The sequence below is a fragment of the Mytilus trossulus genome, chromosome 3 (assembly GCF_036588685.1).
Source record: "Mytilus trossulus isolate FHL-02 chromosome 3, PNRI_Mtr1.1.1.hap1, whole genome shotgun sequence".
NCBI classification, from domain to species: domain Eukaryota; kingdom Metazoa; phylum Mollusca; class Bivalvia; order Mytilida; family Mytilidae; genus Mytilus; species Mytilus trossulus.
In genome coordinates, this window is record NC_086375.1 from 73,930,331 (window position 1) to 73,957,944 (window position 27,614).

The 27,614-nt window shown below is 33.6% G+C and overlaps 1 pseudogene; it reads right to left on the minus strand.

Moving 5' to 3' along the window:
• Positions 1-1,639: 1,639 nt before the first annotated feature.
• LOC134711027 (NFX1-type zinc finger-containing protein 1-like) overlaps positions 1,640-27,614 on the minus strand; it is a 29,020-nt pseudogene continuing 3,045 nt past the window's right edge.

Sequence of the window (27,614 nt, forward strand, 5' to 3'; positions counted from 1 at the left end):
ATCATGTTTAAGTATTGGAAGGAAAACTTAACTGTATTATAATAATAAATAATAAATTCTGTATTTAAAGAGGGTAACTCAACTAGAACTAGTCTAATTTTCATATAGGCCCTCAAATAGAATACATGCAAACATTTAAGATCATTTAACATTCATACATTAAAATACAACATATATTACTAGAGTACATACACAATTCAATCATTCAAACATACAAATGGCAATAAATGGCATTTTGATTACATTTTCTTATTCTTACAACAGAATGAAAACAAATTATTTGACTTGCATATACTTTTCAAGAAAATGATTATAACAATGTTTCTTGACTAATTCCACATTACGACATTTTTTTTAGTTTTGAGTGGTAAATTATTCCATACCTTGGTTGCAGAATAATGAAAAGATTTTTTTTATAAAAAAAATTGTATTTGGTCTTGGAACAAATAGATCATTATTAGAGACAGGTCGTAAGTTGTGATGTTGCACATCATTAATATTAAGCATGGCTAAGTAATCGGGTGTTCGTCCATTTACAATTTTATACATAAGTCTTGAAATGATTGTCGATATCTCATTCTTTTGGTAAAAGATAGCCATTTTAAAGATGAAAACATAAAATTAGAAATAACGCATTCCAGTACAATTCTTGCTACTCTTTTTTGAAGTTTTCTATCAGAATCTTTTTGTAATAAATGTCCCAAACTGAACTACAACAGTCTATACATGGTAGAATATATGCGTTATAAACAGATAATCTTACATATACGATCAACATGATCTTCCCAGCTTAAATTTTCATCAATGCGAATTCCAAATAATTTGAAAGAAAGAAAATTCCCAATACATGTTTTGTTGACGGTAATACATAATTCTGATAGTTTTGGAACCAATTTCATACACTTAGTTTTTTGTGCATTAATTTTCATACTGTTATTGTTACATATTGAACTTCTTTTTGTCTTTCAGAAACATTTGTTTTTATCCAATCTATCATACGTTCTCCGATATGATAAAATTTAACTTTTCTAGGTATGGCATGGTTTATAAGGTGAAAAGCTTTACTGAAATAATACAGTACCAACTACTTCTCAATTATCTAAATACTTTAACAATTTGAAACCTGACTGAGCGATACTTAACAATTTTTTGTTGTTTAAAAATTCATATAATTGTGTACATACAGATCTCTCACAAATTTTAGATATGGACCACCATATGGTATTTAAAATAGAAATTGGACGATAATTTGAGGGAATATCTCTTTGTTCTCCTTTATGTATAGCAGGTTCTCTTGCAAAATGATTTTTTTGTAAAACAATTTGACGTTAAACTTTTGTATATTAAAATAGTTTGCTGGTCTATAAAACTGGAACTGTATAAAAGGCTAACCAAGGGATATTTTCCAAATAACTTTTGCATGCTGTCTATCACCAATAACATAACGTGTTGTCAATTTTAATATGTAAACACAAAGTCTCTTGACCAGATAACACTCCTAGGCCATCTGAGTTCTATCCTTTTTGAAAGTGTGCTCGGTATTGGTACCTTGGTGTTGCTTTTCGTGTGTTGCAAATGTAAGTGAAACTATGTGCTTTTATCATAATAAACACAGTAAAAATTACTTACCCATTTTACATTAAAACCAGTGCCCTTTTGTCAATCCCATAGCGGTAACAATTTGAACCCTTTCCTCCTCTGATATACCGATTGTAGTCAGAGGGATTACATCTTTCAAAGCTGTCAAGGTCTTCTCTATTTCACGTCGCCTCTGTTGGTTGAGCCTTCTTCCGTCAGTTAAATGTTGTTCAGTTAGCATTAAATCAACACTTAATTCTCTGGTTAATGATGTTTCTAGAATGACCTTCCTTTCTTTGAAACGCATTAACAGGTGTAGCAGTATTAAACGATCAAGTTCACCTTCGATGTCAAGGGACTCTTGTTTTGTTAAATATCGTCGACGTATCAGAATAAATTCATGAACAGCATTCAGCTGATCCAAGGCTTTTTGATACATTGCATCATAGCGACCTGACCTCCCTTTATTTGTTTCAAACTTCTCTTTTAATTCATTTACGTATTTCAAATTCTTTATTTGTTCAACTATCGTTTTAAGTGTGTTCTCGTCTACGGCTCCTGTTGTTAGTTCATTATGAATTTGTTTCATTTTCCAGGCATCTGTTTTCTCTAATTCTAATAATCCCTGTCTTATCGTATTTTCTGTCGCTTCCATCTCGGATTTACTTCCTAGAATACGTTGTTTTAAAACTTCAATATTGTGCAATGTTTCTTTTATGATATTTCCGTATCTGAGATTTCTACGAATGGGAGTTTTACATTTTGGGCACCCTTTCAATTTGATTTTCTCATCTTTTATTTCATCCATCCATTTATCCAAACCAGTTACTTCAATAACATGTCCACAGTCTTCAAGCTGTAAAAACTTTGCATCGGGTTCATCTTCTGTTCCGAAAAAACCATGAAAAGCTTCATTGTCAGGTTCACAGATCCGACAGACGTTTGGGCATGGTTCACCGCATAATCCTATGCATGGATGTTTACACCCAGGAATAAGTTCCTTGCACGGCTGGTTGCACCTCGGTCTTTCGCAAGGAGAACTACAAATCTGATCACATCTGTGATGTTCGCACTGCCATTCGCAGTCTTCAGCGCATGGGCTACACTCCTCTCCACACTGCTTACCGCAATAGTTGTGTTTGCATCGATTTTTACACTTTTCTTTGCAAGGAGGACAATTGTTGCATTTTCCTTTGCATATATGCTCGCATATCAATACTCTGTTGCAAACTTCATCACAGGTATTGTGAAGACGTCCATTCTGACATTCACCGCATGATCCCTTACATTTATGGTCACATTGTAAAATTTCCACACAAGGCTCTGGGCAAAATACTTGATTTGTCTTTAGTAAGTGACACTGGATTTTTGTTGCATGGTTACACTGGCCAAGATCCTCTACTTGCACGGTACATTTATCGGTATGGATTTCTCCACAGAGATTTTGACACGTATGACCACACGAAAGGATCTTAACACATCTTCCCTCACATTTAAAGTCTGCTGGTTCTAGATAACACGGAACATTCTGTGTATGTCCACATTTAGGCAAACACTTCGGTACATTGACCTCACATGTAGCACAATCCTGATTACATTTAAGTGGACACCTGTGCCCCCTACTACACGTTTTAGAACACGATTTTTTTACATAGGATGTCCTTGTGTTCACGATCTTTTATGTGACAAACACTTGGACATGTATGGCCACATGTAAGACGATATTCGCAAGGACGGCTGCATCCCCCACCAGGTGATCGCTTGAAATCTGATGGAAATTCTGCGAATATTATAGATTCGTTGGCATCCTGGTGATTTTCGCAGTAAAGACGAAGCTTTTTGCCAATGAATCTGTTTTTCCGTGCATGATCAACAAATTGTCTCCATATCGAGCTATTGCTTGACAGCATTTCAAAATTACCAATAACGTACAGACCTTTCTTGGCACGGGACATTGCTACGCAAACACGATTTTCTTCTTTCAGAAACCCAATTATGCCATCTTCATTGCTACGCACAAGTGATAGCAAAATGATATCATTTTCTTCTCCCTGGTAATTGTCAACTACTGTTACACGAACTCCTTCAAACTCTGCTTTAGGCATTCTATATTTCAGCTCAAAAAGTTGGCCAGAATATGTTGTTAATACTGTAATTTTGGAGGGTGAATATCCTTGTAAAAGGAGATATCTGCAAAGCTCAACCAAATATTCCGCTTCATGTTTATTCGAATGGCTTCTGATGTCATTTTCAGGAGATTCCGTTTCCATATGATCGATAAAATATACGTCTTCAGCAATACCGCGAACTCTGTCATAGTTTTCAACGACCTCGTGATCTTTAAGGTTCGGGTATATGATTTTCAGCATTTTGGATATTTTTGGACGCATTCTATGTTGAAGAGCAAGACACTGTACATTAAGTTTATTGTTTGACAATCTCTCAAAAAGGGACACATCATGTTTGTATTCACGAGCCAATTTATACACTGTTGGTTTTGGTTTAAGCTGTTTGTGATCACCAATCAAAATCAACTGTTCACATCTTCTACTGAGGGTTGTTATCACGTGTCCTTCAAGCACTTCTGCTGCCTCTTCTACAATAATGATTCGTGGCCCTATTTCCTGCAATACAGAATGGTATATGGCTGCATAAGTCGTGGTCATACCAATAATTGTTGAATTTCTCATGATAGCTTTATCCTCTTGCATCAGTATTTCATGATACTTTCTACATGTTCGCTCGAATTCAATTTCTTTATCAGCGAATTTTTCTTGCACATCATCACAATAGACTTTCAACCAGTATCGATACATTCGCCATCTTTCTTCAGGCAGTAGAGTCCATAAATCATCAGCAAATCCATCAACTTCAATATCTATCATACGATCGGTTGATGATAGAGACCTAATTTTACTCTTTATTTTTCTATTTTTCTTTTTTGGTTTCTGCCATCGAAATCCTTCTCCATCGGGTCTTCTAAAATAAAGATCTAACTCTGACACATCTAAGGCAACCAATGTGATATTTTCTCTCAATATTTTATTGAATCTATCTTCAAAGGATTCTTCTTCCTCGTCAGATTCTTCCATAGCAATATGTCTTTTTGCTATTTCAACACCCCTTTTGTCAAGTACATTGTTGAAATCATTTGGTCTATCTTCATTTTCATTAGGGTTTTCTGCTCTTTCGTTTTCTCTATTGTCCTCTGTATCAGGTACATCACCAGGATTAGCATCGTGAGGTCTTTTTTCTTCATTATCTTTCGCCTTATTTTCAAATTGAGGTTCAAATCGTAAAAATTCCCCATAACCAAGCCATTCCAGTAATACCGATGCTTTCTTTGGTTCCTCCAACTGAGAATCGTAGCCATACATATCACGCATGATGGTCTCATATCCAGATATAAGTTTTTCATAAAAATCTCCCATTACATTTTTAATTACGTCTTCATGTAAAATTTCTCTCTTTGCTTTTTCAATTCGATCAGCAATCCTGTTGACCTCTTCTTGTAGAGAGCTCATATTGTGTTTAATTTCCATTTTACTAGAATGAATTTCAAGAGGTACCTCCCTGTTTAATTGCATTGTCATTCTTTTACTGTTTATACTTAAGGGATTCATTTTTTCGCTTGAAGTTATGCTGCCTAGTCGTAACACGTCACCACTGTAGCTTTGTACTATACCCTCAAGCAACTGGTCTAGGGTGTGGTTAGTATAACAGACAACGAGGATTGGACGGTTATCCTCTGCTCCCGTATCTGGATCCGTATTCCAAATGTGTCGATTATGTAACAGACTTTTTATAATTTTGTGTCCGATATATTTTTTGCCAGTTCCAGGGGGTCCCTGTATAACGACCAGCTCTTTAGATAGTGCCGTTTCCAATGCTCTTAGTTGAGATATATCTAGATGCAGTAGTTCAGGAGGAGGCCATGATGTTTGATCTGTAACATTTATATTTCGAGCATCTTCAGACTTTTCACTGAAAGGATATGGATTGGTCGGTTCATCTTGTTTCCGATCATCCAACCTGATGTGTTCGTCTACTAACGGACGAAGGTCAAATTTGGCATCCGGGCTACGCTGTAAGTATGCTGGTTTTTCAACATCAGGCAGACATTTGACAATATGTTTTTCGAATGGCAAATCTCCTTCGTGTACATGTTGTAAACCATAGAGTACATGTCTGTTAGCTTCAAAGTATGCTGGAGTTTCTGCCATAACGAAAACTGTATCTGGTGGAATAGTTGACACTTCTTCATAATCTTTTTCAAATTTAATATCAATTAGTCCTTTGCATATATTCTTCAAATCTCTATTGGCAACGGTTGCAAACCAGACAGTTTTGAAGTTGTCGGAAGATAAACAAACCAATGACCCATAGCTGAGATGTTTACTTTGTTCCCAACTTATTCTGTGCATTCCTGGATAATTAAAGCTTATACGCCGACATAAACCATGATTATTACATATTGGACTTATAATTTGAACGTCACGATAAATTCTCAATTCATGCAATTTCTTTTCTGGTCTCATGTCGTGCACTGCATCCATATATTCTCTGATACTATCACGTAACGGTGCAATACAATCCTCACGCAAAAGACGGTACTGAATGTCTAAATAATGATCTAGATTGTCATAACCTCCGAATGTTTTGTTGTGGCGTAACTTTGTAGGAGTTGTTGATTGAACTTCTTCTGCAGTCGGAAAAATCGGATATTCACGGAAATCATCATCCGGTTTATCTTCGTTTTCGTCACCATCTTGGTTTTTGAAATGCGATATTTTTTGTCGCGTTGTATCTTTTCTGTTCATTAGTTCTTCATACATATCCCACATATCATCATCTATAATAGTTGTATCGGATTTAATCACATTGATTGGCGTGTCTATGTGAGTCAAAATACCTTGAATTGTAATGCGGGAATTTGGCAGTAGTGACTTCAACTGTGTGAGAATCGTAAAAATATCACGTAAAATACTCCTATTTTGAAGCTGCTGTACTCCTCGAGGTGTGCTCTCAACTAAGACATTAACAAAGTTTATGAACTCATAAAGGAATTTCGAGCGTTCTACAATCGTGAATATGTCTATAACTTGTTGTGGTAAAGATTTACATTCGCAGCACTTGGCTAGACATCTGACCAGCATCATAAGCATATTAGCACCCCCATTTCCTTTCATGGTTGTTTGGTCTAAAGATTTCGTAAGTGCTGTTTTGTATCTATCAAAAGTTAACAATATTGCAGTTGCATCCTTTGTTTGTAATTCCTCCAATTTCCTGAAACCAAGTAGACGTTTCCATGATACATCTTCCAGTAAGTCATGTTGGTGCGTATCTGTTCCACGACCACGTCCACCACCTCGTCCTCTTCTTTGACCTCTATATTAAGATAAGATATTTTATAAATGAATTCAATTATTAGATTGGTACTAAAACAAGAATGAAAAAATAAAAAATAATGCAATATCAATTATATAAATAGAAATTATTCAACTAACAAGTTCAATGCAAAACAAGAAAATTTCAAATTGATTTTTGGTGTTTTTTTCCATGGAATGTTTTTGGTATTTGGTCAAATATATAACTATGTTAGCCTCTTCAATTTCTAAAACATTTTAAGTGGTAACCTGATGTTAATTCAGAAATACATGCCTCCGCTTGCAATATTTTAAACTGCAATTTCTCTAAAATGACAGCAGATATCTAAAATATGTTAAGTAATGCATGATCTGCAGTTGAAAGACAACATGTTAGAAAATCGACACTTCTAAGGTTCTTCAAAGTCACAATCAAAAATATGATGCAATACCAAACTTGAGAACCGAGAGTGGTAGAGACACTGGAATACCACCATTCAACTCAGGACTAATGCCAAAAGGTCAAGGTCATATTACACTTTAGAGGTCAAGGTCATAGTACACTTTGAAGGTCAAGGTCATAGTACACTTTGAAGGTCAAGGTAAAATTTCATCATGACCTGACACCTCATATTGAAGGTTTTGAATTACTGATCATTTTTGCAATTTATTGTATGTTAATATCTGTTACCTTTTAAAGGTATTTATAAGATATCTTATAAACTTTATAAGATAAGATATCTTATAAAATTTATAAGATATCTCATATAATTTTCTTCATAAGATATCTTATAAATTATATCTTATATATATTTTTTATATAAGATATATCATATAGTTTATAAGATATCTCATATAGTTTATAGATATCTTAGATATCTTATATACTTTATAAGATATCTTATATACTTTATAAGATATCTTATATACTTTATACTGATAAAACATTAACAATCAAATAGTCAAAGAAGATGTGTGCTCGTTTATTCGGAAAAGATTAATACAAATATACAATATTTTTTTAGCACAAACTCATCAACAATAAATGATTAAGGCTCATGGTATATCAATTACATACTATTTGGTCAAACATAATAAGTATTGCAAATAATGACTATAAAATTGAGAATGGAAATGGGGAATGTGTCAAAGAGACAACAACCCGACCAAATAAAAAAAAACAACAGCAGAAGGTCACCAACAGGTCTTCAATGTAGCGAGAAATTCCCGCACCCGGAGGCGTCCTTCAGCTGGCCCCTATATTAATATGTAATATTATAAACAATGATTATGAATTGGACATACATATGTATTGAAAATTTTATAGAGTTTGTTCTGCTTTACGCAGGTTCAAACTGTCTGAGATGAAAGAGGAAGTCAATTTCAGGATTGTGTATGAATTATTATTTAATAAAAAATATTATATTATTGTCATGTTTTTGAAATTTTGTAAGATCAACGATTATATTTGAAACTTTTCGGTAAAATATAGCTCTTTTGGTTGAGTATTTTTCACAATGTAAAAGAAAATTGTTTTCATTTTCAATTTGACCAGAATTACATACAGAGTATACGCTTATACAGAACTTACATATTGCAGCTCTGAATATCATATTTTTTTTTATCTTGTAGTTTCCAGGCCAATATTCATGTAAAATATCAAGAGATTTTTGTAGACCCTCTTTGCTTTTAGATAATAAAACAATATCATCTGTATATAAAAGAATATCCAAAGAGGTATCCCCAAAATTGTTTCTTAGTATGGATAGTAAAATTTGGTATTTTGACTAAGTCGTTTAAATCACTCGAAACTAGGTGAGACATGCACAGAAGTGATAGATATGCATTATAAACATAGAAACTTGAATATTTTAATCAACCGAAAAAACTTTAAAACAATGTATCATATCCCCAAGCGCCTGTGTTCCAAACGGTTGAATATCGACGTGTGACCCCAGTTTAAAGCAATTCTAAATTTTTTGCGAGGATCCTAAAACGGAAACACCAGAAAATTATTAAGAACTCGTAACCTGAAAACTATTACGATGAAACCTAAGGTGGTATGGGAGTCTAAAATAAAAATGATAGAATTTGTTCATACTTTGCCAAAATGTAGTATCTATTGATATATGTTGAAAAATATAATGAAAATGATAGGTCACCGCGCATTTTTCAAGCTACGGGACGTGACAAAATGACACATTTTGTATGGATTATACAGGAAAAAAACACTATTTTGTGAAATTAAACAAAATGATAGAATTGTTAAATACTTAAAGAAAATATAGCTTTCATACAATGCTTTGAGAATATCAAAAGAAGAGATAAGGTCACCGTACGTTTTTTCCTGCTAAAATACAAAATAGGAAAATTCCATGTAGAATCCTTCAGAAAACGCACTGTTTTAGAGTTGCCTCCCCTTAAAATGCCAATTGTTTTGGTTAAACACACAAAAATAATCAATATTTATAAGTTATATTCTTATAAATTGGTTCTTTTAAATGAAAATTCACATTAAAAATCTGTATTCCTGCATCAAATTGTGCTAACTTGATAGAAAATCTGGATCTTTGGTTCTCTACTTTTTACCATCCAAAATGGAGGAAGACACCCATACCACTTTAAGGAGGAAATAAGACCGATCTACGAACAACCTGAGGGAGCTTTGATTTACACTCTTTGAATGATCTTAGGATTCTCTTATCTTCCCCTTAATTCAATACTTGCGACCTCTCTTAGTAAAATTTCTTGTTACCAGCCCCAGATGTCGAATACTACTCGATGTACTCGTTTTTATGAAGATCAAATTGGCAAACGTGGGACAACTGGTTAATTTCCATCCTTTATTTTATAAATTAATCACTTTCAGACAATAGTTGCAAATTGTCATCATATTGTCGTACTACTCTTGATACAAAATCATTCGAGTGAACGGTTTAATAGGATTGCGTTTACAATATACAACATCAGACAAACATGAATTAAGACAATATTATTTTACCGATGTTAAGGTTTATGTACCCTTCTGTAGCCATTTTTATACGAATTTTTCAAACATCAATTGTATCAAAACTACAGATATAATGAATAACAGAGACAGGTCCTTTTGAACATCACGGTAGGCATAGTGTCCGGCTAGGATCGTGTTTTTTCGAGTGATTTGATCGGGCTTTTTCGAGTGTGACCATTTTTTTTCGAGTAAATATGATCAAAAATGTAAACAAACAGACTTCTTTTCTAACAAGACGTGATATAGAAGCTTCAGTTTGATAAACAAGGTTGTAATGATATGTTAGCATTTGAAATATAAAGTTAGGATCATTCTGACATTGCTTTTAGTTTAAAAAGTTAAATTTAGCCTTCAAATGCTTTTATTCTAAAATACCAAATAAAGCTATTTTCTTACATATACCAATGCAATGTCGACGGAAATGCATACATGGAATCTATATATCCTTACATATACAGACACTTCACAAAAACAATTGTTATTCCATTGAAAACGAGAACAGTCCAGGCTTTTTCGAGTGTGTCCTTTTTTAATCGAGTGATTATGAATATTTCTTATAGCTAAAAATCTTATGTGTTTACGTTTAAAAACTATAAAATAAAGGCTCAAATTAAGTGTTTCAAGGCACATGGTGTATCAACACTTTTATCAGGAAATTTTTCATTTGTATATGTTTCTCAAACAGTATATATCCGTGATGAAAACAATTTAATGTGAGTGTTCCGGTATTATAAGTATTTGAACCTCATGGGATGACTATAACTGAACAGAAAAATGTCGACTTGGAAGATAAATTCCAAAAATTTCTTAATGTACTGTTAAACAAGTGTTCAACTGTTTTACTAACAGACAAAAATATCGATATAATAAAGGGTCTAATAATTGATACTAGAGACGGACAGACAACATATACTAGTACACCCAACTTTAATTAATTGAAAGACAATGGGTTTCAACTTGTAAATTGTGCTGTTAGCTTTTGAATTATAAAATTCATACATTTCATGTAACCGTCATTGTTATAAATAAGTTTATTGTATTATAGAATCGTTTCTAATTAATAAAAGTGAGAATGGAAATGATGAACGTGTCAAAGCAACTCATCATAGATACCAGGACTAAATTTTATATTTACGCCAGACGCGCATTTCGTCTACAAAAGACTCATCAGTGACGCTCGAATCCAAAAAAGTTTTAAAAAGCCAAATAAAGTACGAAGTTGAAGACAATTGAGATCCAAATTTCCTAAGAGTGTTGCCAAATACAGCTACATGTAAGGTTATCTATGCCTGAGGTAGATATATGGTTTGAACATGTCAAAGAGACAACAACCCGACCATAGAACTGACAACAGCAGAAGGTATCAACAGGTCTTCAATGCAGCGAGAAATTCCTGCAACCGGAGGCGTCCTTCAGCTGTCCCTTAAACAAATATATATACTAGTTCAGTGATAATGAACGCCATACTAAACGCCAAAGAGTACACAAGAAACTAAAATTAAAAATAAACACAAGACTTATAAAGGCCAGATGCTCCTGACTTGGGACAGGCGCAAAAATGCGGCAGGTTTAAACATGTTTATGAGATCTCAACCCTCCCCCTATACCTCTGGCCAATGTAAAAAAGTAAACGAATAACAATACGCACATTAAAATTCAGTTCAAGAGAAGTCCGAGTCTCATGTCAGGAGATGTAAGCAAAGAAAATAAACAAAATGACAACAAACTACTAGCAGTTAACTGTCATGCCAGCTCCAGACTTCAGTTAAACTAATTGAAAGATTGTCTTCATCATATGAATATCAGGCACAATCCTACCCGTTAGGCGTTTAGTATCATACCATCATAACATATATGAGTAGATATACCTATATGGTTCCAAATTGGGTTTCCCCTTGGGCACTTATTTTTTCGCCACCTCTTTCGCCAAAACAATATATTTTTCGCCAAAACAATATATTTTTCGCCACTCTGTTACTTTTTTCGCCAAGTATATAACATAACTATATCTTTCGTTTAATTTTTTTGTTCTATCCCATCCCACCCCTTAGCCGTTAGTTTTCCCCTTTGAATATTTGAACTAGTTATTCTAAGGGTCCTTCAGTGCTTGTCACAGTGTTCGGTGTGAGCCAAGACCCCGTGTTGAAGGCCGTACCTTGGCCTATAATGATGTACCTTTATGAATTTATTTGGATTGAGAATTGTCTCATCGGCACTCATACCACATCTTCATATATCTATCATATGGTCCTACCATACGCGTACAGTTTGACCATATGAAAATACGCATATGGTCCGGAACATAAGCATAGTCAATTCGAATTGAGACGTACACAAATATATTGTATAAGATGGGGTGTATGTTCTTAAAAGAGTATACATTTTAGATATTTCATGATCTATTTGTCTTGTATCTTGTATTATTTATTTTATTGTATAAGAAATGGAAACCGAAAATGACTACATGCTACAACTGTGAGGAGGAGTCTGATTATACAAATATAATAATTGGTCATACAGCAACTAAACACCATGATAACTTCCTTTAAGTAAAAAAGTAGAAAATATGAATATTAATCAAGACATTAAAATGTTGTTCCTTGTATCGTTCGAAGCACTTGACAAAGTAGCTGGTGATAGCATATGATATACACATTTTGTTTTTGTTTATCATTGCTAAAGGATAATATTTAGGCTACTGAACTATATGTATTAATTTCATTGTTGATTTTATCTGAAATTTTATTCAAATTTTGTGTTTAATGGCAATAAAAATTGATGAATTAAATGTGTGTGTTTTTTATGTTTTTTTAATAATAGGTTTCTATTATTAATCTCCGGAGTTCACCACAAGAAATATTATAAACTGTGAAATCAAAAGTAGCATGAAATGAAGTTAACATTAATATGAGATCCCTGCATAATGTTCTAGACACCGTTTTGTTAAGGATCAAGTTATTTCTAAATAAACACCGGAAAATAGTTGTTTAACGCTCTCCAAACAGATTATTTGCATTAAATTGAAAAAAAGATTCATTTTGATATGTTTTGATGACTTATTGGGAGTATGTGATATTGTCCTTCACTTAATTACAGCTACAAACTAGAAAAAAAAATCATTTTTTAAAGCCTAGAATACCTTCAATTTTCTGTAAAAAAAAAACCCGGACCATTTGTCTAAAAACCCGGACGAATTCACAGTTGCTCTCGAAAAAAACCGGACAATAACAAACATTTATTTATTAAATACAAGAAAATTGAGCTTCTTTGTTGATCGAAACATATATAGTATTCAATATAAGATGGGTAGTAATGTTAAAAACTGTGATAATTACGATGTTAATTGAACTTATCGCATGTTTTATCACTCGAAAAAGCCCGAACTACACTCGATAAAAATGGACAAAATCACTCGAAAAACCACGATCCTAGCCGGACCCTATACCTACCGTGAACATATACCAGGGAGAACCTTGATACAAATCATTATTATTTACTGTTGCATTGCAATTAATAGAAAAAGAGGACTTTGTGGCAAATAAACCAAGATTTTTATAGAAAATCCACAGCCTTTAAGGTTTATGTACCCTTCTGTAGCCATTTTTGTACGAACTTTTTAAACTTCAATTGTATCAAAACTACAGATATAATGATTAATAGAGATAGCTCATTTTGTACATATTCCAAGGGGAAACTTGATGCAAAGCATTTTTTTTTTACTGTTCCATTGCATTTAAAAGAAAAAGAGGACTTTGTGGCAAATAAATCAAGATTTTTATAGAAAATCCACAGCCTTTATCCTTGTACTCTCATATTTGGAAATTTGATGACTGATAGATATAGGAATATTGCATGCAGTGCTAGCATTGATTTCATTAACAAAAGTTTATAAATGTAGTTATTGCCAATTTGGTTAAAACAAATATAAATATGGCCAAAATCAAGTACACCTTTTAGGGTGCGCTCGACTTTAAGACTTAAGATCAGACGACTATACTAGTATATCAAGATTCTAGTTTGAAGTCGTCTATCTGTGTCTATATCGCTGAAAAACAACAATTTTGTTTGGACTGCAACTGATGGGACATCTGTAAACAAATACTAACCTTATCCGTACTTGACTTTGTTTAATATTTGTAATGGTCTCATAAGTGTTGACTTGGGATCCAGATATATCATTTCCGCTTTCCTCTTTTACGTTAGTTTCTTTTGCACCATGAGAATGCTTAAAATAAACATGTTCATTTTATAGAGTAGAAATAAAATAAAATGATTAAAAGCTTACAGCTCTTTTAAGAAGTAGATTACATTTAATATCTATGAAACAATAAAATAAATATCAGCTGTAAAGCTCTATTTTAAACACACATGTACGTGCCGGCTTTTATTTCTAAATAATGAAGACTTACAGCGAAATTTTTACTGGTATGTTTAAGTTTTTACAAATTTATACAATAATGAACACTATAACTATCGTAGCTTAAAACGTGAGATAACAGGTTGATATTTCTTGACTGCGTTATTGGTATTGATTAAAAATTTTATTGAACAAACTTGAGATCAATTTCTTGATACAGACATCAGTGAAAACGTGATTCTTAAAGGTGAATGGTAAAAAAAAAGTTCTGAAAAAAAATGACTGAATTTGAGTATTGACCGATTTCGGGAACAAAAGAACTTATAAATAGCGAACTAATACTTTGTTACATTACGAGTAACGAGTCAGGATTCCCGGGTATAACTATGTGGGCCTCCGTTGCAGAAAGTAATATTCAAACCATAATGGAAGTTCGTCAATCGTATTATTTTCTGCTTCAGGTAATTCAATACAACATGTACAGTGGTTCATAACATATGACATGAAACAAATACATGGATAAATAATAATAGAGATACAGCTAGGTGCATGTCATGCAACAAGTTTAATAAAACATTTATGCAAGAAGAAAAATCATCTTGATGCACTGCATTTAAATACTCTACAGGCTGCAGGGGCGTAGCTAGAAAGAAACAATGTGCAAGCAAGTACCGCCGAGCGGAGCGAGGCGAAAAATTTTTGGGACCCTTTTACGCAGAAAAATGTTTTTTTTTCGGTTTTCGGTTATAGGACAGTTGAAAGAGGAGCTACATGTAGATAGAACTTATTAACAATTTATGAATGTAAAACTATTAATAAAGCTTCTGAATAGAGTAAATCATGGTTAATTGAAAACATAAACTACACATTTTTCTGATACAGAATTTACTCAAAATTGTCAAAAATCTGCTCTTCGGGTCTAGGCAGAAACGAACTTATCTATTACTTTGTCAATATTTACACTGAAACGCCGATGGATATGCAGTAATGCTAGCGATGATAACCAGTAGTTGTGCATTGTTGATCGTACATTTGATTTCAACAGACTAGTACACCGATAGATCTCCACGGTAGCACTTGCGAGATGTTATAAACCATGCAACGTACGTATTCGCCATCGAGCGACCTCCCAATTGAATTCGTCAGAACTACATACCAGGTCAGTTTCGTATGTCTCAGACAATGTTGACATTTGTTAGTCTGTTATTTTTACTACAACACGAAGAAGCAGATACGGCACAAAGAAGCGATTTTCTGTTAATACCAGACGTGACTACACTCTCCAGTTCCATTATCATATGGTCTATAAACGCAAATGATAACGAGACTTTCCAATACTGTTTTGGCGTGTTTGCAGGGTAATTGGCTCTGGTAGTCTGTCGAACACATCGCCGTGTCATATTTTCAACGATATCGAAGGGTTCTGATAAATCTAATGCCGATTGGTACATCTCATTCCAAACAGATCAACCGTACTCTGTAAAATGTGCTCCGAAATTACATGTCTTAGACTGAGTATAACAAATTCAAATCTTGAAATGAGATACAAGTAATACTGTCCGATTTTGTCATGATCTCCAATAGAACTTCTATTTTGAAACCAAATGCCGTTATTTAATGACATTTCATCAATTAAAAAAGTGACAACATATGTGTTTCCTTTAAACATTTAATTTATAAATTTTTATTTTGCAATCATTTTTATTTTGCATGCCAAATCGATGTGCACGCAACTGCGTGTTGGCGTATAGGGAGCTACGCGCCTGGGCTGGATGCGTGATTAGCAATTTATAAATATTTTAATTTACGAAAAGCAGAATGTTGCATTTGTTGTACTGAGTTTAATAAAAAATAAACCTATCAGTACTCAGTATAGAAATATCTACATGGGGCTCTGCGTTCAATACTCAGCATACTCAGTGTATGGTAGCGATTTATACAAGCAAACAGTACATCAGAATTTTGATTTGAAGACTAAAATAGTTTTCACTAAGTACTCTTTTTGGTTGCAGAAAATCATAATTAGAAAATATACTATTAACTCACTGCATTGAACCTCTTGGCATTTATTTTGCTACGAATAACAAATATGAGCAATTACACTCATATGTAGACTTAACGAAGTAATTCAATAATGTTATGTCAAGATTAGCTTTTTCTTCTAGTAAAATATGGAACAGAACACAACCGCAGACAATTGCATGTATCACGTAGACCATGGTGATAATATGAACACATTGATTATTTTTTTAAACAAGTTATAAAAAATCACAATAAAAATTAATATAAATGTGACTTTCACAGGGGGTACCAACCTTTTACTTTTTTTTTTTTTACAGGAATACACATCTATTTGTTGAGGGTTCCATTTTAGTAAAAACATAGCTTATCCCTTTAAAAAGCTGTGAGAAACACTAGTAAAATACATAACAAATATTTACTTGATTTAAAACTATGCTGATAAGATAAAACAAAATTAAAATGGTGGTGACTAAAAAAAAACCAATGCAGACTACAATACTTTTTATACAGTGTTGCATTTCTGAAAAAAAGAGATTAAAATTTAGTATGCATTTGATAACTATTGATCATAATCAAGCTTCTGTCAGAGTTCGGTACAAATTCGGCACAGTTTAAGAAAGTTATTTAAAATTTAAATCTTTAACCACTAATTGAATGTAATGTTAACTGGCATAAAAGTCAATTTATAAGTAAAATACGGATAAACAGTATATCATGGTGGTCGAATACGGTCATTTAACCTTTTCGAGTTTTCTCCATTCAATTTTAAAACGCGAAATCGAGAAATGGTGAAATGGAGAAATTGGGAAATCAGGAAATCGAGAAATCGAGAAATTGAGAAATCGGAAAATTGGATTTCCCAAATTCCCGAATTCCCTATTTTCCGATTTTCCGATTTCTCAATTTCTCGATTTCTTGATTTCCTGATTTCCCAATTTCTCCATTTCACCATTTCTCGATTTCGCGTTTTAAAATTGAATGGAGAATTTGTACCGAACTCTGATAGAAGCTTGTTTATGATCAATAGTTATCAAATGTACCAGGATTATAATTTAAAACGCCAGACGCGCGTTTCGTCTACATAAGAAGTACCTAGAAGGAAATTTTGTAAAATTTATTTCCTGTTTTTCGGTTTATATCATTAAAATGGACTTAGTTTTTCTTCCAGTTTACACTTCATACAGTCTGCATTTAAAGTTTTTTAAAACGTTTATAAGATTCATAAACCATCCTGAATCTTTTACCAAACTTTGACAGAAAAAATAAAATAAAAAAATACTGAACTTCGAGGAAATTTTAAAGAGGAAAGTCCCTAATCAAATGGCAAAATCAAAAGCCCACCTGACTCTTCATTCAAAAGATAGTATCTAGAGGAAAAGTTTTAATAATATTTTTCCCAATTTTTGTTGAGCCTTCGACAAACAACAAAAGTTGGGAGACACTGGATTCAGCGGAATCCTGACGATTTATTTTTATTGTATTCACTACCTTATAGTTAAATGGTGAACATAGTCATATGTGTTTGATATTTTCTAAGTTCGAAGATCTATTCTTTCTTAGCTTTATATATTCTATATAAACAGATATATTCTATGCAATCATGAGCAGATGTGATTAAATTCCAATTAGATAATTCAGAATGTAATTTTCGTATCTAAGTTTGTTGCTATTTTATATGTACGGCTTTCATACCGCATGGAGCCTTTTTAGCTTTTTTGGTTTGCTTAATATATTGAAGTTTACTTTTATCGCTTTTTGTTATTATGCCCCATTTATTGCATTATGTTTTCTGGTATGTGCGTCCGTTCGTTCATCCGTCCGTTCATTTGTCCGTTCGTTCGTTCTTCCGTCCATCCGTCTGTTCGTTCGTCCGTCCATCTGTTCGTCTGTTCAGGTTAAAGTTTTTGGTCGAGGTAGTTTTTGATGAAGTTGAAGTCCAATCAGTACACATGTTCTCTATGATATGATCTTTCTTATTTTAATGTCAAATTGAAAAAAGAAATTTTATCCCATTTTCACGGTCCACTAAACATTAATAGCAACCGACGTACTAGATTATTAATTTGATAAACGGTCAGAATTTTCTTATTATATTTATATTGTAGCATAATTGTGTTTTATTAGCATAGGTATACTACACGTATTATTTTCCTGGGGTAACACATCATTATTTGTTCGATTAAGAAATCAAAGTTCTGTAAACAGTTAATTCGACTTAAATGGCACGGCCTTTATATTGACTGACTCGTCAGCTCGGACACCAGCTCGGCCTTAAAGTCTTGATTAAAACAAAAAGACAAATGTCATTGTACTACGTGTGTTTTGATCAAAATACTACGTGTCAGTGCAGCAATTTCGCGTTTTTATTTTATTCTGCGTCAATTTATCAATGAAATTTTATCTGAGGTGAGATAATAGAATATATCTTGTTTACACTCTTTGCCGTGGCATTTTCCAAAACGTATAAACCTTAATCTTCACAAGGACGCCCAAGTCATTTGTGCAAGTTATAAAAAATTGAGGCGTTTGATTACGTCTTGTAGTTAGAGAATATTGGAATTAAAATTAAAATGTTTAACCAAACCATCTCTATGTTCGTCTTGAAAAAAACAGCGGTTCTTCTGTCTGGGGCTCTTGAAATTCTACCTTCTCAAATATCAATCCTGAACATATAGCCTTGGCGCTAAAAGGGCAAATAAAGAAATAATTACCTTGTATATTTCACTATCAGAATATCTTTTCAAAATTTTGGCTGTATCTGTGAAGAAAAAGAAAAAAATATTACATTCATTACAACCAACAATCATTGACTTACCATCATTGTTACTGAACTTCAAAATCTCGTCTATGAATTCTTTAAGGAGATTTTCTAATGCATTTTTACAATATTGGTTCTATGGGGATTATTAATCAATATTTGTTAATCTATTAAGTTTTCATAAAATGAGCAAATCCCATATCGCATAGTCAGCTATAAAAGGCCCCGAAATGGCAATGTAAAACAATTCAAACGAAAAAAACAAACGGCTTAATGTATTTACAAAAATGAACGAAAAACAAATATGATGAGTAACACCATTTTCAACTGATTTTTATAGTTCATTCTTATGCTTTACTGTTATACCACTGTCATAGGTAAGGGGAGGGTTGGGATCCCACTAACATGTTTAACCCCGCTACATTCTGTATGTATGTGCCTGTCCAAAGTCAGGAGCCTGTAATTCAGTGGTTATCGTTTGTTAAGGTGTTGCATATTTGTTTTTTGTTCATTTTTTCATAAATTAGGCTGTTAGTTGTCTCGTTTGAATTGTTTTACATTGTCATTTCGGGGTCTTTTATAGCTGACTATGTGGTATGGGCTTTGCTCATTGTTGAGGGCCGTACGGTTACCTATATTTGTTAATTTCTGTGTTATTATGGTCTCTCGTGGAGAGTTGTCTCATTGGTAATCATACCACATCTTCTTTTTTTGGCACATAAACAAACGACAACAACTGAATTACAGGCTCCTGACTTGGGACAGGCGCATACATACAGAATGTCGCGGGGTAAATACTCTAGAATCATACTTTGCAATACGTACAAAGTGTGGCAATTTTTAATACATGCAGCCTCCTCCACTTATTACATATAAAAAAGATGTGGTATGATTGCCAATGAGACAACTATCCACAAAAGACCAAAATGACACAAACATTAACAACTATAGGTCACCGTACGGCCTTCAACAATGAGCAAAGCCCATACCGCATAGTCAGCTATAAAAGGCCCGGATAATAATTACACCTGTTTCCCTTGGAACATAAATAAAAAGTAACATAAAACAAATTTATATTTTAGCGTAAAACAATGCGTTATTTCGTAAAGGTTTGCGTTATTTTGCATTGGTTTACGTTATAACGCAAACATAACAAAAAATATATAAAAAAGGTGGCGCTTATTCGCTAGGGAGTCATAATGTAAAAGTTGTGCAGTTTACTTTTTAGTGTTGACAATGACTAAAAGGGGAACGTTTTTTTTCAGATTTTTACACCCTAAGGTTTCTGTTTTCGACCCGGATTTGTTTTCGATGAATCGATTAATGACTTTTGAACAGCGGTTTACTACTATTGCCTTTATTTAGGTATGTTCTCCGAAAAGACTTAAAATATCAACATAATAAACAATACAAGAGTCAAGAATTGTAGAACAATGCCCGAAGTAAAGATGAAAATGTGTAGAGCCATTACTTTTGCCCCTTTAAATTGCACAAATAGTAATTTTGCAACGTTCCAAAATTATGTCAGTTCTTTTGCTAAACGAAAAGGATGATACACACTATAACCTGGAAACCTCAATTTATGAATGTCAGTTATGCTATAACAGTGACTGCATACACATGGTAAGCTTTTCATAGTTTCAATTATGAGCCGAATACTTTTTCCAAAAGTGACTTTTCACATACATTAACTTCTAAGTATATGATATTTGATAGATAAATATCTTTGGGGAAGGGGATTGGCATACATCTTCATGTCAACGACAACTCTGTAAATAAGGCAAAATTGGCAACGTTTGTACTTTTGCATTTAATGATAGAAAGAGGAAGCCCTTACAAAAATATGTAAGACACAATAGAAAGATATGAATGATGTTATCTACCAAAGTAATGTCATGTGTACAACTTTAGGGTGTTATTTGATAATCATAGTGCTTTATGTTTTTTCAAATGTAAGTGGTACAAAGTGGAGTAATAACATCATCTCTTTAGTTTTAAGTTTTATTGCCAATACATCAAACAACATTGTTCAAAACGTTTCTTCTCAGGAACTTCAACAATGAAAAGTAGCAGAACTATTGTTTAAAGGCTGTACTTCCAAAGACTTAAATGCTCTGAATCTGTCTTATTTTTTAATTATCACAAACTAGTACAATACAAACTAGAGGCTCTAAAGAGCCTGTGTCGCTCACCTTGGTCTATGTGCATATTAAACAAAGGACACAAATGGATTCATGACAAAATTGTATTTTGGTGATGGTGATGTGTTTGAAGTTCTTACTTTACTGAACGATTTTGCTTCTTACAATTATATCTCTCATGAACTTTGCCCATTAGTAACAGAGAACTATATTTGGTAAAAATTTACATAAATTTACCAAATTAATGAAAATTGTTAAAAATTGACTATAAAGGACAATAACTCCTTAAGGGGTCAATTGACCATTTAGGTCATGTTGACTTATTTGTAGATCTTACTTTGCTGAACATTATTGCTGTTTACAGTTTATCGCTATCTATAATAGTATTCAAGATAACCAAAAACGGCAAAATTTCTTTAAAAATTACCAATTGGAGGGCAGCAACCCAACAACCAGTTGTCCAATTCATCTGAAAAATTCAGGGCAGATAGATATTGACTTGATTAACAATTTAACTTCTTGTCAGATTTGCTCTAGATGCTTTGGTTTCATAGTTATAAGCAAAAAACTGCATTTTACCCCTATGTTCTATTTTTAGCCGTGGCGGCCATCTTGGTTGAATGGCCAGGTCATCGGACACATTTTTCAAACTAGATACCCCAAAGATGATTGTGGCCTAGTAGTTTCAGTGGAGATTTTGTAAAAGATTACTTAGATTTATGAAAAATGGTTAAAGATTGACTATAAAGGGCAATAACTCCTAAAGGGATCAACTGACCATTTTGGTCATTTGACTTATTTGTAGATCTTACTTTGCTGAACATTATTGCTGTTTACAATTTATCTCTATCTATAATAATATTCAAGATAATAACCAAAAACAGCAAAATTTCCTCAAAATTACCAATTCAGGGGCAGCAACCCAACAACCGATTGACCGATTCATCTGAAAATTTCAGGGCAGATAGTTCTTGACCTGATAAACATTTTTATCCCCATGTCAGATTTCCTCAAAATGCTTTGGTTTTTGAGTTATAAGCCAAAAACTGCATTTTACCCCTATGTTCTATTTTTAGCGGTGGCGACCATCTTGGTTGGTTGACCAGGTCACGCCACACATTTTTTAAACTAGATACCCCAAAGATGATTGTGGCCAAGTTTGGATTAATTTGGCCAAGTAGTTTCAGAGGAGAAGATTTTTGTAAAAGATTACTTTAATTTACGAAAAATGGTTAAAAATTGACTATAAAGGGCAATAACTCCTAAACGGGTCAACTGACCATTTTGGTCATGTTGATTTATTTGTAGATCTTACTTTGTTGAACATTATTGCTGTTTACAGTTTATCTCTATCTATAATAATATTCAAGATAATAACCAAAAACAGCAAAATTTCCTCAAAATTACCAATTCAGGGGCAGCAACCCAACAACCGATTGACCGATTCATCTGAAAATTTCAGGGCAGATAGTTCTTGACCTGATAAACATTTTTATCCCCATGTCAGATTTCCTCAAAATGCTTTGGTTTTTGAGTTATAAGCCAAAAACTGCATTTTACCCCTATGTTCTATTTTTAGCGGTGGCGACCATCTTGGTTGGTTGACCAGGTCACGCCACACATTTTTTAAACTAGATACCCCAAAGATGATTGTGGCCAAGTTTGGATTAATTTGGCCAAGTAGTTTCAGAGGAGAAGATTTTTGTAAAAGATTACTTTAATTTACGAAAAATGGTTAAAAATTTACTATAAAGGGCAATAACTCCTAAACGGGTCAACTGACCATTTTGGTCATGTTGATTTATTTGTAGATCTTACTTTGTTGAACATTATTGCTGTTTACAGTTTATCTCTATCTATAATAATATTCAAGATAATAACCAAAAACAGCAAAATTTCCTCAAAATTACCAATTCAGGGGCAGCAACCCAACAACCGATTGACCGATTCATCTGAAAATTTTAGGGCAGATAGATCTTGACCTGATAAACATTTTTATCCCATGTCAGATTTCCTCAAAATGCTTTGGTTTTTGAGTTATAAGCCAAAAACTGCATTTTACCCCTTTGTTCTATTTTTAGCCGTGGCGGCCATCTTGGTTGGTTGACCAGGTCACGCCACACATTTTTTAAACTAGATACCCCAAAGATGATTGTGGCCAAGTTTGGATTAATTTGGCCTAGTAGTTTCAGAGGAGAAGATTTTTGTAAAAGATTACTTTAATTAACGAAAAATGGTTAAAAATTGACTATAAAGGGCAATAACTCCTAAACGGGTCAACTGACCATTTTGGTCATGTTGACTTACTTGTAGATCTTACTTTGCTGAACATTATTGCTGTTTACAGTTTATCTCTAACTATAATAATATTCAAGATAATAACCAAAAACAGCAAAATTTCTTCAAAATTACCAATTCAGGGGCAGCAACCCAACATACGATTGACCGATTCATCTGAAAATTTCAGGGCAGATAGATCTTGACCTGATAAACATTTTTTACCCATGTCAGATTTGCTCTAAATGCTTTGGTTTTTGAGTTATAAGCCAAAAACTGCATTTTACCCCTATGTTCTATTTTTAGCCGTGGCGGCCATCTTGGTTGGTTGACCGGGTCACGCCACACATTTTTTAAACTAGATACCCCAATGATGATTGTGGCCAAGTTTGGTTTGATTTGGCTCAGTAGTTTCAGATGAGAAGATTTTTGTAAAAGTTAACGACGACGGACGACGACGACGACGGACGACGACGGACGACGACGGACGACGACGGACGCCGGACGCCGGACGCCAAGTGATGAGAAAAGCTCACTTGGCCCTTCGGGCCAGGTGAGCTAAAAAACGGGTATACATTACAACTGATCATTGAATAAATACCTGAATCTTGTACTCCTATAACAGCCGTCATTTCTTGTTTTTGTGTTACTGGTTGGCCATTTATCCCTGAAATAGCTTTCCCCAGGAAGTTATGAATACTATGAGACAATGATTCTTCAGTAACAAAAGCATCTTTTCTAATTTCAACATTTAAAACAAGATCTGCTCTACTACTGCATGGTTCATCAAGACTTGAACTGTCTTCATCTGATGATGAATCCAAATTTTCTGTAATTGTAAAGGGTACAATTATATAGATTTATCATAGTGCAACGATATATCGTTGAACTCTGATCCAGTTAGAACCAATGCGACGAATGTTATAAGGCTAGTAACAAAATGCCACAGTGAACTCTATTGCGAATCATGTGACGGTTGTAGGCAATCAAATATGAAAACATCCCCCAAACTATTTATAAAATTTCCGGCAGTATTAACGACATGCACGTGCAACGTTAAGCATACTTCAGCTAACCTTTTTTTTTTAACAATTCCTATCACCACGCTTTTCAAAATATTCTAACTTGAATATTTCCTACCGTTCACACAGTTTTCTATACTCTAAAAGACTATTTTTATATAATCGAAGATATATTCACAGTGATAACTGTACTCGAAAAAGACAGTTTGGCTGTGACATATTCATTTTTTCTTTACCGATAAAAATAAAAGCAAATCCAGAATATTTTCAAGCTTACGACGGTGACAAAACAAGACAATATTTGGCATGGCATGTAATACAATTAAATATGAAAAACGGGTAAAAATATTGGACAACACTTTTAAATTTTAAAATCTGCAAACAAACATAAAGTTAGCTAGAAAAAATGTACAAAGAGCTCATTTTGCTTCCATTACCGGGATTTCAACAGTACATGTATATGATGCATTGCTATGAAAATAAAATAAAATGGCATTTTTTAAAGCAAGCATGAGATTATTGACAGAAGATTGATTATTAAGAACAGAAGATAAGGAAAATCCGATATTTATGCATGATTGATTTAAACTCGAGTGCCGGCCAATGATGATTGGATGTAATTTGCATTTAAGGGTATGACAAATGAAATTGCCAATTCTTTATTCATTTTAATTATCACGAGTAGCAAATGTATTTCAAGTTTTCTAAATTAGACAAATATGACGCTTGTAGATGTACATTTTTTTATTTACCATTCTAGTACCATAAATCATAATACTCAAAATAGAATATTCCTTATCTGCAATATGAAAAACATAAAATGAATGAATAAATGCTGTATCAATAAATGTCTCAATTTACACATGACATTTTTTTATTTCTCTCTTGTTATTGAAATTGAGAACCTAAGCATACCTTCTAGTATGGAAAAGAAAACATCACACTGTTTCTGTGAAAAGCATTGCAAATCAGCAACCGCAAATACACGCTGAATGAAACTTTCCATTTCTCTGTTCAGCAAACGATTATCTTGCAGCAAAGCAATATCAATTTCCACATATAAAACTAGACTGCCTTTTTCAGCATATTTAAACTCAACCGACTCCGTGCTTAAATCAGTTCCCCTAGAATTAAGGAGATCAGCTTTTTCTTGAGCATTCTCTATACCAGTGAAGGTTATTGTCGACTTTATTTTTCCTAAAATGAAATGGGATGAAGTTAAAAGTTATGTTTATTTATATCATATTAATAATTCTTACAAAATGCAGAATTCGAAAAAATTAGAATACTTATCCATGACATTGATCTGATACCAATAATAATAAAAAACTAGAGGCTCTAAAGAGCCTGTGTCGCTCACCTTGGTCTATGTGCATATTAAACAAAGGACACAAATGGATTCATGACAAAATTGTATTTTGGTGATGGTGATGTGTTTGAAGTTCTTACTTTACTGAACGATTTTGCTTCTTACAATTATATCTATCATGAACTTTGCCCATTAGTAACAGAGAACTATATTTGGTAAAAATTTACATAAATTTACCAAATTAATGAAAAATGTTAAAAATTGACTATAAAGGGCAATAACTCCTTAAGGGGTCAATTGACCATTTAGGTCATGTTGACTTATTTGTAGATCTTACTTTGCTGAACATTATTGCTGTTTACAGTTTATCGCTATCTATAATAGTATTCAAGATAACCAAAAACGGCAAAATTTCTTTAAAAATTACCAATTGGAGGGCAGCAACCCAACAACCAGTTGTCCAATTCATCTGAAAAATTCAGGGCAGATAGATATTGACTTGATTAACAATTTAACTTCTTGTCAGATTTGCTCTAGATGCTTTGGTTTCATAGTTATAAGCAAAAAACTGCATTTTACCCCTATGTTCTATTTTTAGCCGTGGCGGCCATCTTGGTTGAATGGCCAGGTCATCGGACACATTTTTCAAACTAGATACCCCAAAGATGATTGTGGCCTAGTAGTTTCAGTGGAGATTTTGTAAAAGATTACTTAGATTTATGAAAAATGGTTAAAGATTGACTATAAAGGGCAATAACTCCTAAAGGGGTCAACTGACCATTTTGGTCATTTGACTTATTTGTAGATCTTACTTTGCTGAACATTATTGCTGTTTACAATTTATCTCTATCTATAATAATATTCAAGATAATAACCAAAAACAGCAAAATTTCCTCAAAATTACCAATTCAGGGGCAGCAACCCAACAACCGATTGACCGATTCATCTGAAAATTTCAGGGCAGATAGATCTTGACCTGATAAACATTTTTATCCCCATGTCAGATTTCCTCAAAATGCTTTGGTTTTTGAGTTATAAGCCAAAAACTGCATTTTACCCCTATGTTCTATTTTTAGCGGTGGCGGCCATCTTGGTTGGTTGACCAGGTCACGCCACACATTTTTTAAACTAGATACCCCAAAGATGATTGTGGCCAAGTTTGGATTAATTTGGCCAAGTAGTTTCTGAGGAGAAGATTTTTGTAAAAGATTACTTTAATTAACGAAAAATGGTTAAAAATTGACTATAAAGGGCAATAACTCCTAAACGGGTCAACTGACCATTTTGGTCATCTTTACTTATTAGTAGATCTTACTTTGCTGAACATTATTGCTGTTTACAGTTTATCTCTAACTATAATAATATTCAAGATAATAACCAAAAACAGCAAAATTTCTTCAAAATTACCAATTCAGGGGCAGCAACCCAACAACTGATTGACCGATTCATCTGAAAATTTCAGGGCAGATAGATCTTTACCTGATAAACAATTTTACCCCATGTCAGAATTGCTCTAAATGCTTCGATTTCAGAGTTATAAGCCAAAATCTACATTTTACCCCTATCTTCTATTTTTAGCCATGGCGGCCATCTTGGTTGGTTGACCGGGTCAACCCACACATTTTTAAAACTAGATACCCCAAGGATGATTGTGGCCAAGTTTCGTTAAATTTGGCCCAGTAGTTTCAGAGGAGAAGATTTTTGTAAAAGCTAACGCCGGACGACGGACGACAGACGACAGACGACGGACGACGGACGCCGGACGCCGGACGCC